The 13,154-nt window shown below is 47.8% G+C and overlaps 1 pseudogene; it reads left to right on the top strand.

The window, feature by feature from the left end:
• The first annotated feature begins 5,252 nt into the window (after nucleotides 1-5,252).
• Nucleotides 5,253-13,154, top strand: LOC102450672 (olfactory receptor 10A4-like; annotated as a pseudogene).

The following is a 13,154-nucleotide window of genomic DNA, read 5'->3' on the forward strand; positions in this document are numbered from 1 at the left end:
AGAAATCAAAGCAAGCAGGGTCCGTCAAAAGAAAGGGATTAAGGGAAATTCAGAAATTCTTTGTTAAATTTCTCTCATTGACTCTTTATATTTGTTCTGAAATGTTATCACTTGAAATGCTTTCACATTGTTCCAGACCTGCCGGGATAATGAGACGAGAACTGGTTGTTACAAGAAATGTCCAGCTGCTCCCTGGGCAGCGGAGTTAGGAAGGGGACTAGACTCGGTGACTCCTGAGGTCTCAGCTAGCCCTGGGATTTTAGCATCCCAAGTCTTTGCATGACATCTTCGAAACCACCCACCATCAAAGCCACCGTGTTGACTGGACGTGCCTGAGGGGACGATGTGTTTCTCCCACAGATTCCATTCTTCTCAATAGATGACCCATTTGTGTTTCAACATCTCCAATTCCCAGTACATAAGAACATAAGAACGGCCAGACTGGGTCAGACCAAAGGCCCATCCGGCCCAGTGTCTTGTCTGCCAATAGTGGCCAATGCCGGATGCCCTAGAGGGAGTGAAAAGCACAGGGAGCCATTCATCCCCTCTCATCCATTTTCAGCCGCTGACAAACACAGCTAGGGACACCATCCCTGCCCATCCTGGCTAATAGCCATTGATGGACCTAATCTCCATGGATTTATCTAGTTCTTTTTTGAAACCTGTCATTGTAGGTCTACACTGTACGGCTATTTCAAATTAAGCAGTTCTGGAATAGTTATCCTAAATAGCTTATTTCAAAATAGCAGGTCTACACTGCAGGGAAGTCTCAAAATGAGTCTGAGGTCGGCTTCCCTAATGTAGACGTGCTATCTTGATTTAGGATGCACTGGCGAGGAATAACTTAGAATGGCCCTGGTGAGGGGCTATTTCAAAATTGTAGCAATGGAGTATCCACACACACCTCATTTTGAAATAGCTAATTCAGAATAGATGTTATTCTTTGTAAGACGAGCTTTACAGATTTTGAACTAAACCAGATATTATTTCGAAATTATTTTGAAATAATGGAATGGCTATGTAGATGCTCACTTTGTTATTTCAAAATAACAATAGTTGTCTCAAAATAACGGTGCAATGTAGATACACCCTTGCAGCCCTGGTCTTCACAACATCCTCTGGCAAGGAGTTCCACAGGTTGCTTTTGCAATACCCATTAACAAAGCACAAGGTCAGTCCTTCACAATGTCTGGCGTGGGCTCAAGAACAGATTGCTTTGCACATGGCCAACTACATGTTGCTGCATGGAGAGAAGGAAGGGCAAAACCTAGCTGTATTCCAGCAAAAGTCAGAACAACACCAAATATTGTCAACCAGCAAGCTTTGTGTAAAGTTTGAATCACGCTCCTATTTTCATGCATACGCATTTCTTTTAATAATGCATACCATTATTGGATCTAACCAAGTGAGTTATAAGATCAAGAATACATATTCCTGCACATCCAGAAATATAATTTATGCTATCATGTGCCGAAAGTGTCCATCTGCTATGTACATTGGACAAACGTCTCAGACACTTCGCCAAAGGATCAATGCCCACAAAACAGATATTAGACAGGATCACAAAGAAAAAACAGTTTCTTGCCATTTCAACCAGAAAGGATATTGTCTCATCGACTTGATTACCTGCATCCTGCTTCAAAGACCTTTTCACACCAGACTTGAAAGAGAATCCTCTGAACTGTCATTCATGCTTAAATTCGACACTTTACACTTAGGTTTAAACAAAGACATTAATTATCTTACCCATTACAAAGATAGCTTCCCCAATTATCACCTCTAATATCATTAGCTCACAGACATTTACCTTCCCCCCCCATTCTCCTTCTGTTCTGAAATGTGATTTGTCCTTTTCATATGTGTTCATTTTTTTTAATTGTATCCTTTGGTGTATATGGTTGTGACAATTTTCTTCCACTATTTGATCTGAGGAAGTGGGTCTGGCCCATGAAAGCTCATCACCTAATAAACCATCTTGTTAGTCTTTAAAGTGCTACATAGTCCTGTCTTTTGTTCCAGCTACACCAGACTAACATGGCTACATTTCTATCGCATTTCTTTTTGTCTGTTATTTTTGGCAAATGAAATCATTTGCATAAAGCATGTACATTTTCCTTTTGTTTTCCAAAACACAAATAAACAAACAAACAAAAAGCAAAGAAAAACAAACCCAAACTTTGCTTGACATAAACATTCAGGCAGCCCTGGATACATCTGCTGGTATTCTCTAATGGGCACTGGGGCAGCAGAGGGTAGAGGGCAGCGGAGGGCCAGGGGATGGTCAAACGGGATGTCAAAGACTTTGATTTTTCAGTTCCTGCACCATTGGCCTGTCTTAATCATGCGACATGGGGCATTTCTCTGTTCTCAGAGGCATTCCCCAGCCTCAGAGCATCTTGGAAAGTTAATTAATCCCAAGGGAATTCATCCCTGCAACAGTGCAAAAGTTTATTCTATTCAATGCAAAAGTTCCCCCTGTGTTGGCTGGGGTCTGTGCCCTGTGTATGTGTTTGGGGCGAGCGAAGGAGCCTGGCTTGGCCCTCGCCCATTTCCCACCCCACACACCTCACCCTGAGCTTGGGTTGCAAAGGGACTGAGGGCTCAGGGGCTCCAGGAGAGATGCAGGTCTCAGGGGTTGCTGGGAGTCAGACCAAAGATTCGATCGGTGGCTGGAGAAGGACACAAACAATTCCCCTGCGGGGGCAGAACTGGCCCCTCCTGGGCTCCGGCAGAGACATTTCCTGCAGAGCAACAAGGATGACGCAACCGTCTTTACACCGTTGCCAGCAACGCTTCCCTGATGAACTGGAGCTGGCATCGGTGTCCCTGACACACCGGAGCCCGTCCCTGCACCACACCTGGGTCATCCCGTCTGGCCTGCCCTGTATCATGTCATGTTAACTCTCATCCCACAGGCCCGGGGGCTATTTCAGACTGGAGAGAAAAGAGAAACGTCCTTAGTGAGCCCAGTTCCGGAGCAATGGGGAGGGGGCAGGTCTGGGAGGCAAAATGGACTATGTCACGTAACGCAGTGAAACCAACGTGAAAGGCAGGAAGGAAAGAACAAATTGTGTGAAATACAGATGAATCATTATAGAAAAGTCCCAAAATAACTGGTTCCAGCTGAGTTGAGTAATCAGGACACAGGAGTTGATAGATGACCACCAAGCCCCATGGGAACGGATTGACGTATAGGATACTAAGCTGAGAGCAATGATACATTGACCTATAGGAAAAGGACACTTCAGCATTAGAAACATCCCCTACTGAATATGTGTCAACCATGTCAGTGTCACATAGGGTGTGTCTAGACTACAGGGTTTTGTCAACAAAAGTGGACTTTTGTCGACAAAACTATACCTGCGTCTACACTGCCGCTGAGTTCTGTCAACATAACGTTGACAGAACTCAGCAGTTTTGTCGACGGCTGTAAACCTCATTCTGCGAGGAATAACACCTTTTGTCGACAGAGTTCTGGCGAGAGAAGGCATTATTGCATCTACACTGTCCTTTGTGTCTACACTTTCATGTTGACAAAGCAAGCCGCTTTGTCGACAGAACTAGATGTAGTCTAGACGCTCTTTGTCGATAGAATCTTTGTCAACAGTATCTGTCGACAAAGCCTCTGTCTACAAAAGCCGGTAGTCTAGATGTACCCATTGTGTAAAAGTGGGACCCAGCTGAGGGGCAGGTGGGAGGAGAAGATGTCGTCCTTGGAAGGTCCAGATTGATGGTCCTGGTGATGGGGAAGGTGAAGATCATGAGAAAGAGGATGGGCTAACACCTGAGATAGTTCTAGAAGGAATGATGTAGGTCTGTGGTATGGAAATATGGATTTACACTCCCTATATTATGAAATTGAACCATAGAACTGGAAGAGACCTCAGGAGGTCATGAAGTCCAGCCCCCTGCCCAAGGTAGGACCAATCCCAGATAATGGGGGTGTTTGTGATGGTACTCGCTGCATTCATAAACTGTCTTTGTAACTATACCATAGTTTCTACAGTGTGAGTGTTGCGACTGTGCACATCTATGAGATCTAGGTTGGTTATTAGGAAAAAACTATTTCCCTAGGAGGGTGGGGAAGCACTGGGATCGGTTCCCTGGGGAGGTGGTGGAATCTCCATCCCTAGAGGTGTTTAAGTCTTGGCTTGACAAAGCCCTGGCCGGGTTGATTTAGTTGGGATTGGTCCTGCCTAGAGCAGGGGGCTGGACTTGATGACTCCTGAGGTCCCTTCCAGCTCTATGGTTCTATGATTCTATCAAGGTTCCCAAGCATAGAATAATTAAATACTGGGCTTGATCCTGGGACAAAACCTGTCAACCATAAAGGTGGGTCATTAGAAATTAAAAGGTCATCTTAGATCGGGCAACACACACGAGTGGGGGAGCTGGTATCTTGTCTCTCCCGGAGAAGACAGCAGTTGCTCCTACAGGGGACCTCGCCTCCCCACTGCCTCTCGTACGTGTCCTGGCTCCCAGACGGCCACAGCAGCCCGGCCTATGAGGGCAGCGGAAGCCGCCAGCGTCCGGCGAAGGCCTCGTTGCTGGACCAGGAGTGGTTGCTCCAGGAGTGACCTTCGGTCTGTCACAGACCCATCCCCTGCACATCCCCAAGCTGTGTCTGTGTTTGCCCTCATCTCAGATGCTGCCGATGGCAGGTAGGGGACCCGAGCGGCGTGGCTAGGCCGGGCCGGGCTTGTATCACTGCGGGGCAGCCACTGATGGCTGCCCACCAGGGGCCAGGGTCAGTATCCGAGGTTCAGGCTCATTAGCTGGAGGTAAAAGGATCATAGGTCTGTGGGAGAAAGTGACCCCGGTGTTGCCATGGTGATGAACGACAAGTAGGGTGGGAAGCTCGGCTGAACCTGCATCAGACACCCTCGCATCAGGGTTCTGTGCCCCGGCAGGGCAGTGGGGCATAATGGTTAGTGCAGGTGGAGCTGGGAGCCAGAGCTCCTGGGTTCCCATCATGGCTCTTGGACAAGAGCGGGGCCCAGACTCTGAGCCTCAGGCATCTGGAGCCATGAGCCCTGGTGTTGTTTCTGCCCCTGCCCCTGACTCTGTGTGGTGTGTTGCTGGGAGAAAAACGTGTCACCCAATTTACTACAGTCAGTATATCCTGTGGTGATTTGCATCCACAGAGCACATGACAAGGAAGATGACGTTGGTACAACTTCCTATGCAACGACTGACCGAGTGACTGTTGTTTTGTTGCACTTCCAGGCAGAGCTGTTCTACCTCCAAGGAACATGATGAGACGTTTCCCCAGGGACGTGGTCCCAGAAGCCAGGGAAGGAAATAAAACCCCCCATGTTCCCTTCAGCACGTCCAGCACCTGCAGAGAGCAGATGGAATCGCTCTTCTTACACAAGGTAGGATAGAAATCAGTGAGTAAGGTCCCCAGCCATTCGCCCAGTGAAATCCATCGGCCTCCTGCCCAGCTCACCACTTTCTTTACCTGAATTTCCCATACGTGTGCAGAGAACCTTTGTGTGTGTCTGACACATGGGCTGAGTGTGTGTTCATCTAGCTATCTAGCTAGCTAGCCCCATACACCCCCTCTATCTATCTATCTTTCCAAAGACTGATCTATTTGTCTCTTTCTGAACTAACTTAATGTGTGTCAGGTCAAGAGGTTCACATCAGGGCTGTGATGCCCATTTACACCAGGTGAAGATCTGGTTGACGATATCCATAGAGTCCCCCGAGCTCTAGGTGGGCACCAGACATGTTCCTCACCCCACCGTGGAAGGTTGTGTGATGTTTGCAGTGCTAGGGTTTATTTCTGGCTTCTCCCTTCTCTCATCTTCACTCCCCTCTCTCCCCCACCCTCCTCCTCACTCACTGAATCCAAGCGGCAATGTGAGCTCCTGAGTTGGCATCTGAACTCAGCTGGCCCGTGGGCTCAGTCCAGTCTCTTCTCATCCGAGAGGCCACACCTGGCTCCAAGCACCGTGAGGCCTTGGCTACATGACATGGGAAGGTCACAGTAAGACACACATCTCCAGCTCCGTAACTTACATAGCAGGCGTCGACGTAGCTCAAATCCCATCCAGACAGCGGGAGGCTGAGGGGAGCAAATGTTCCTCTCAGCTTGTCTTAGTGCTCGCCAGGGACTCCCTTAGTCCTCGCGAGGAGCAGGAGTACCAGCACCAATGGGGGTACCCTTTGAGTTCGATCTTCACCCACAACATCGAACCCAGAAGATTGACCATGGCAGTGTAGTGTCCTAAATGCGCTGCCCCTGGTACCCAAGAGTTACGTGCTGTCCCTTTCTACCCTCATTTCCCCCAATCCTCTCGCCACACAACATTTGTTTTTGTTGTTGCTGCATGTTCTCCTGTATTTAAATGGAGTGTCCAGATGCCTTGACTGAAACACACCCATGGAGACCAAAAAGCATCTCTAGAGACCGTATTCCAAACTGTGAGTAAATGCCTCCATTGAATCCATCCAAATGTCAGGCAAAAATATAGAAATAAATCAATATCCCTTCGGTACAGATGATTTCACTGGTGCTGATGTTCTCTAGGAGAAAACAGGGATGTCGATGGCAGTTTTCAATTTCCCATTTCATTTCTTATTAACTCTTCTGAGACACAATTCGGGCTTTCACTATTTGAACATTTCGTGTTCACTCCGGGTGAAAAGATGTATTGGGACATTGGCCATGAAATGGAAACTCTATTTTCAGCCAGCCCCGAATCCCCTGCACTGGGAATGTTCTGGAAAGTCCTTGCCAATGTCAGTCTAGGTTCCCCAAAGTCTCTCTTAGGCGTTGCATGACAATTCCCACCACTCTATACAGGGCACTTTGCCGCACCAGTGTTTGCATCTCTTGTTGGATTTATCTTGCTTTCTGTGATTAGCTTTGCATCTGGGTGTGCGTTTCTGCTGCACCCATTGGAGAGATGGAACCCTTTCCTCTGTGTGTGTGTGTGTGTGTGTGTGTGTGTGTGTGTGTGTGTGTGTGTGTGTAATTTTCCAGGCCAATGGTTGTATGATTTTACACAAATTCAGGTATGAGGAGAACTCAATCGTCATGTCTGGAAATGCGGACTCAGCGTTTAATACCAGTCTCCTCTCTCCCTCGTTCCCACGTTCCTTCATACCATGTCACTGTTATTTAATACGTGGCTTGGAAAGATGGATTTTGAAAGAGCTAAGAGTGTGCAAAATATGATATTAGCTATGTCTCATTTTTATTTCGAATCAATCACTTCACTGTCAGGCTTGGTATTGTGAAAACCCTTCTCAACCCATAACCTTGAAGTGAAACATTGGTGGGGAATGGCTGCTACACTGTCAGATGTTCCTTCCTGTAAAATTCTTCATCGCAAGGTCCTAGGACAAAGCCACGCAACTGGTGTAGGCCACTGCAGCTCATAAGAACAGAACATGAGAATGGCCAGAGTGGGTGAGACCCAAGGTTAAAGAATCCCAGAATCCCAGAGCTGGAAGAGACCTCAGGAGTCATCAAGTCCAGCCCCCTGCCCAAGGCAGGACCAACCCCAACTCTATCAACCCAGCCAGGGCTTTGTCAAGCCGAGACTTAAAAACCTCTAGGGATGGAGATCCAGCGCTTCACCACCCTCGTAGGGAAATTCTTTCACCTAATATCCAACCTAGACCTCTCCCACTGTAATTTGAGACCATTGCTCCTTGTTCTGCCATCTGTCTGTACTGAGAACAGCCTCTCTCCAGCCTCTTTGGAAACCCCTTCAGGAAGTTGAAGGCTGCTCTCAAATCCCCCCTCACTCTTCACTTCTGCAGTCTAAACAGACCCAACTCCCTCAGCCTCTCCTCGTAGGTCATATGCTCCAGCCCCCTAATCATTTTGGTTACCCTCCACTGGACCCTCTCCAATCCTTTCTGTAATGGGGACCCAGAACTGGACACAGTACTCCAGATGTGGCCTCACCAGAGCCGAACAAAGTGGATCGATCACTTCTCTGGATCTGCTGGCAATGCTCCTCCTAATGCACCCCAATATGCCATTAGCCTTCTTGGCTACAAGGGCACACTGTTGACTCATATCCAGCTTTCATCCACTGTAATCCCCAGGTCCTTTTCTGCAGAACTACTACTTAGCTAGTCAGTCCCCAGCCTGTAGCAATGCTTGGGATTCTTCCGTCCCAAGTGCAGGACTCTACACTTGTCCTTGTTGAACCTCATCAGATTTTTTTTGGCCCAAACCTCCAATTTGTCTAGGTCACTCTGGTCCCTATCCCTACTCTGCAATGTATCTACCTTTCCCCCTAACTTAGTATCATCCACAAACTTGCTGAGGGTGCAATCCATCCCCTCAACCAGGTTATTAATAAAGATGTTAAACAAAACTGGTCCTAGAACCGATCTTTGGGGTACTCCGCTAGAAACCGATTGCCAACCTGACATCGAGCCGTTGATCACTACCTGCTGGGCCCAACAGTCTAGCCACCTTTCTATCCATCTTACAGTCTATTTATCCAATCCATAGTCCCTTAACTTTCTGGCAAGAATATTGTGGGAGACCGTATCAAAAGCTTTTCTAAAGCCACGGTAGATCACATCCACTGACTTTCCCATGTCCACAGAGCCAGTTACCTCAGCATAGAAGCTAATCAGATTGGTCAGGCACGACTTGCCCTTTGTGAATCCATGCTGACTATTCCTGATCACTTTCCCCTCTTCCAAGTGCTTCGAAATAGATTCCTTGAGGATCCCCTCCATGATTTTTCCGGGGACTGAAGTGAGGCTGACTGTTCTGTAGTTCCCTGGATCGTCCTTCTTCTCTTTTTTAAAGATGGGCACTACATTTGCCTTTTTCCAGTCATGCGGACTGGATCTCCACAAGTTTTCAAAGATAATGGCCAAAGGCTCCTCAATGACATCTGCCAACTCCCTCAGCACCCTCGGATGCATTAAACCTGGGCCCATGGATCTGTGTATGTTTAGCTCTTCTAAATAGTTCCTAACTTGTTCTTTCTCCACCAAGGGCTGGCCTCCTCCTTCCCATAGTGCATTTCCTAGTGCATTTGTCTGGAAGCTGACCTTGTCCGTGAAGACAGAGGCAAAGAAAGCATTGAGTACTTCAGCTTTTCCCACATCATCTGTCACTAGGTTACCTCCCTCACCCAGTAAGGGTCCCGCACCCTCTCTGATCACCCTCTTATTCCTAACATGCCTTCTTTAAAATACTGCCAGCTCTCCTGGACTCCTTTCCCCTTCATGTTAGCGTCCCAGGGAATCCTGCCCATCAGTTCTCTGAGGGAGTCACAGGCTGCTTTTCTGAAGTCCAGGGTGTGTATTTTGCTACTCTCCTTTCCTCCTTTGGTCAGGATCCCGAAATCTACCATGTCGTGATCACTGCTTCCCAGGTCACTGCTACCCATATCTTCTTCCCCTACTAGTTCTCCCCTGTTTGTGAGCAGCAGGTCAAGCTGTGCATGGCCCCTGATCGGTCCCTTCAGCACTTGTACGAAGAAGTTATCCCCAATAGTCTCCCAAAACTTCCTGGATTGTCTGTGTCCTGCTGTATTGGTCTCCCAACCTATGTCAGGGTGATTAATGTCGCCCATGAGAACCAGTGCCTGTGATCTGGAAGCTTCTCTCCGTTCTCTGAAGAAAGCCTCGTCTGCCTCATCCACCGGATCCGGTGGTCTACAGAAGACACCAACCACAACATCACCCCTGTTGCTTCCACCTCTAAACTTAACCCCTAGACTCTCAACAGGCTTTTCTCCCTCTAAGTACTGGAGCTCCGAGCAATCCTACTGCTTTTACATACAATGCAACTCCTCCTCCTTTTCTCCCCTGCCTGTTCTTCCTGAACAGTCTATACCCTTCCATGACAGTGCTCCAGTCATGCGAGTCATCCCACCAAGTCTCTGTTATCCCGATCAAATCATAGTTCTTGGACTGGGCCAGGACCTCTGATTCTTCCTGTTTGTTACCCAGGCTTCTCGCATTGGTGTACAAACACCTCAGATGACCAGTTGATCGCCCTGCCTTCTCCATCCGAATCAGGGGTCCTCCCTTGTTGCTCATTCCTCCTTGTGTTTCTTCCGGGTATCCAACTTCCTCACCTCAGGGCTTTGGTCACCATTCCCCAAGGAACCTAGTTTAGAGCCCTCCTCACTAGGTTTGCAAGCCTGCCCGCAAAGATGCTCTTTCCTCTCTTGCCATTTAGCCCAGTGGACCCACTGAGCTGTTCACATGTACACCAGATCAGGGTCTGGCCCTATGTCTCTGTTTGTATCCTGACACACACCAATGTATTCACCATGTCACTATAATAGCAGCTGGAAGGACTTTCCTCATCCTCTACTATTTGGGGAAGAATGAATTTTTGCAGGACATGAAAGGCCAGAATCCCCCATTGTGTTCAAAATTCATCCTGCCTCTCTTTCTTCCAACAGCTCCAAACATGGCGGGCTCGGGAGCCTCAGTTTCCTGATGTGAGCAGATCTCACACATCTGAGCTGTAACGTCCGTCGGAGGATCTCCATTAGTGTCACTCTTCCTGGGATGGAGGTAGGAGTGAGATTGGCGTTTGCCCTCCTTTGAGACAAGACACTGGGTGAATGTGCCAGTAGAGCAATAGTGCTAGAGGGAAGGGAAGGAAAGGGAAGGGAAGGGAAGGGAAGGGAAGGGAAGGGAAGGGAAGGGAAGGGAAGGGAAGGGAAGGGAAGGGAAGGGAAGGGAACAAACTAACTCACTCCCTTTGAATTTTCAAGTAGACAAACTAGGCTACATCCCATGATACAAGGAACTGGTATGCCCTCATTATTGGATTAAACCAATGTAGCTCCCTCAGGGCGTGTCTACACTGCAGGGTTAAACTTGAAATAAGCTTCATAAATTGAGCTAGGATAATTGTGCTGCTTAAATCAATATGGCTTATTTCGACTTTTGGCGCTGTCTACACAGCAGTTATTTTGAAATAGAGCACTCTTCCCCCGACATCCTTTACGGTGAGAGTATGTCTAGACTGCAGCCCTCTGCCGGCAGAGGGATGCAAATTAGGCAAGTCCAAATTGCTAATGAAGCGGGGATTTAAATATCCCAAGCTTCATTAGCATAAACATGGTCACCGCTTTTTTTTGGCACTGTGCTTTGTCAGAGAAAAGTGGCAGTCTACAGGCTGATCTTTTGAAAAATAAAGACTTTTCCGATCGATCCTGTATACCTTGTTTTACAAGGCTTAAGAGATCTATTGGAAAAGGCTTTCTTTAGCAAAAGATCAGTCTCTAGACTGCCGTTTTTCTCTGACAAATCTCCGTGATGGAAAAAAGCAGTGCCCATTTTTATGCTAATGAAGCGTGGGGTATTTAAATCCCCGCTTCATTAGCAATTTCCACCTGCCTAATCTGCATCCCTCTGCCGGCAGAGGGGTACAGTCTAGACATACCCTGAGGGTTACAGGAGTCGGGGTAAGAAGCTCGTTGTTTCAAAATGATTTCAAAGTAACTGGCTTGCTGTGTAGATGTGCACTGCGCCATTTCGGAAGCACTGAAGTTACTCCGAAATAACTCTACTGTGTAGACATAGGATGCTTCTATACTGCAGGGCTTAACATCCAATAAGTTATGCAAACTGAGCTATGTCAACTGTGTATCTTATTTTGAAATAGGGAGCGTCTACACAGCTCTTGTTTCGAAATCGAGCACTCTTCCTCCTACTTCCCTTACTCCTCATACAATGAGGATTACGGGCGTCGGAGTAAGAAGTCCTCCAGCTTCACAGTATTTGACACTATTTCGAAATAACCACCTGCTGTGTAGACGTGGACTGAGTTATTTCAGAATGGTGCTAGTTATTTCGAAATAGTGTTGCAATGTAGACGTACCCTTAGCCTTAGAATCAGTTTATCCAACCCCCAATGGTTGTAGATCAGCTGTAGCTTCACTGGTGTCCAAGGAGTCCTCTCGCCAGTTGACTGACCCTGGTGTAGCAGGAACGGTGTCTGAACTTGGACAGCAGCTGACACTGATGGTGACTGGGCCCAGCTACGTGTCTATCAAGAATTGCAGCACGTTTTAGTCAGAAGCCTTCCAGCAGCAAAGGAACCAGCAGGAATTGTGGGTGAGCCACATCCACATTTGGTATTTATTAGATTCAGTTCCAGTGTGTCTCTGTTGCCCCCGCAGATCACCTATTCCGAGAACGACCCAGGCGAGAACCAGACTATCTTTGATGGGTTCATCCTGGTCAGCTTTTCCTACCTTAACAAGCTGCAAATCCTTCTGTTTCTGCTGCTGCTGGTCACCTACCTGGTCACCCTGATGGGGAACCTGTTTGTGATTCTCCTGATAAAGCTGAGCCCCTCCCTCCACACCCCCATGTATTTCTTCCTGGTCAACCTGTCCTTCCTGGAAATCTGCTGCACCTCCAGCGTGGTCCCTCAGCTGCTGGTTCACCTGCTGGTGGAGGAAAAGACCATCTCCTTTGTGGGCTGTGCAGCCCAGATGTACGTCTTCAACATCATGGGCCTCTCAGAATGCTGCCTCCTGGCAGCCATGGCCTACGACCGCTATGTGGCCATCTGCCACCCCTTGCACTACACGACCATCATGAGCGGCCGTGTGTGTGCACAGCTTGCAGTGGCTTCATGGAGCATCGGTGTCTCCATGGAGGTAGCTCAGACCACATGGATCTTCAACCTGCCCTTCTGCAGTTCCCACCGCATCCATCACTATTTCTGCGACATCCCCCCGGTGCTGAAGAATGCCTGCGCTGACACATGGAATTTTAAGTTTTTCGGTTACATTGTGACAACAGCTTTTATCATTGTCCCTTTCTTGTTGATAATCCTGTCCTACATCATCATCATTTCCACCATTCTGAGGCTGCCGTCAGCGGAGGGGAGGCGTAAAGCCTTCTCCACCTGCTCCTCCCACCTCACGGTGGTGACTTTATTCTATGGAACGGCCCTTATCGCCTACCTGGTGCCCAAGTCTGAATCCACCCTGGAGATTGATCAAATGATTTCCCTCATGTACACAGCTGTGACACCAATGTTGAACCCCATAATATACACACTGAGGAACAAAGAGGTGAAGGGAGCCCTGAGAAAAAAGATAGACACGAGCGTTTTTGCACACAACTAAAGAAATAAAAGAATGGAAAGAAGGGTCCATCAAAAGAGGGGGATTAATGGAAAATCCTAA

This window comes from Pelodiscus sinensis, chromosome 30 (genome assembly GCF_049634645.1).
Source record: "Pelodiscus sinensis isolate JC-2024 chromosome 30, ASM4963464v1, whole genome shotgun sequence".
Lineage (NCBI taxonomy): Eukaryota > Metazoa > Chordata > Testudines > Trionychidae > Pelodiscus > Pelodiscus sinensis.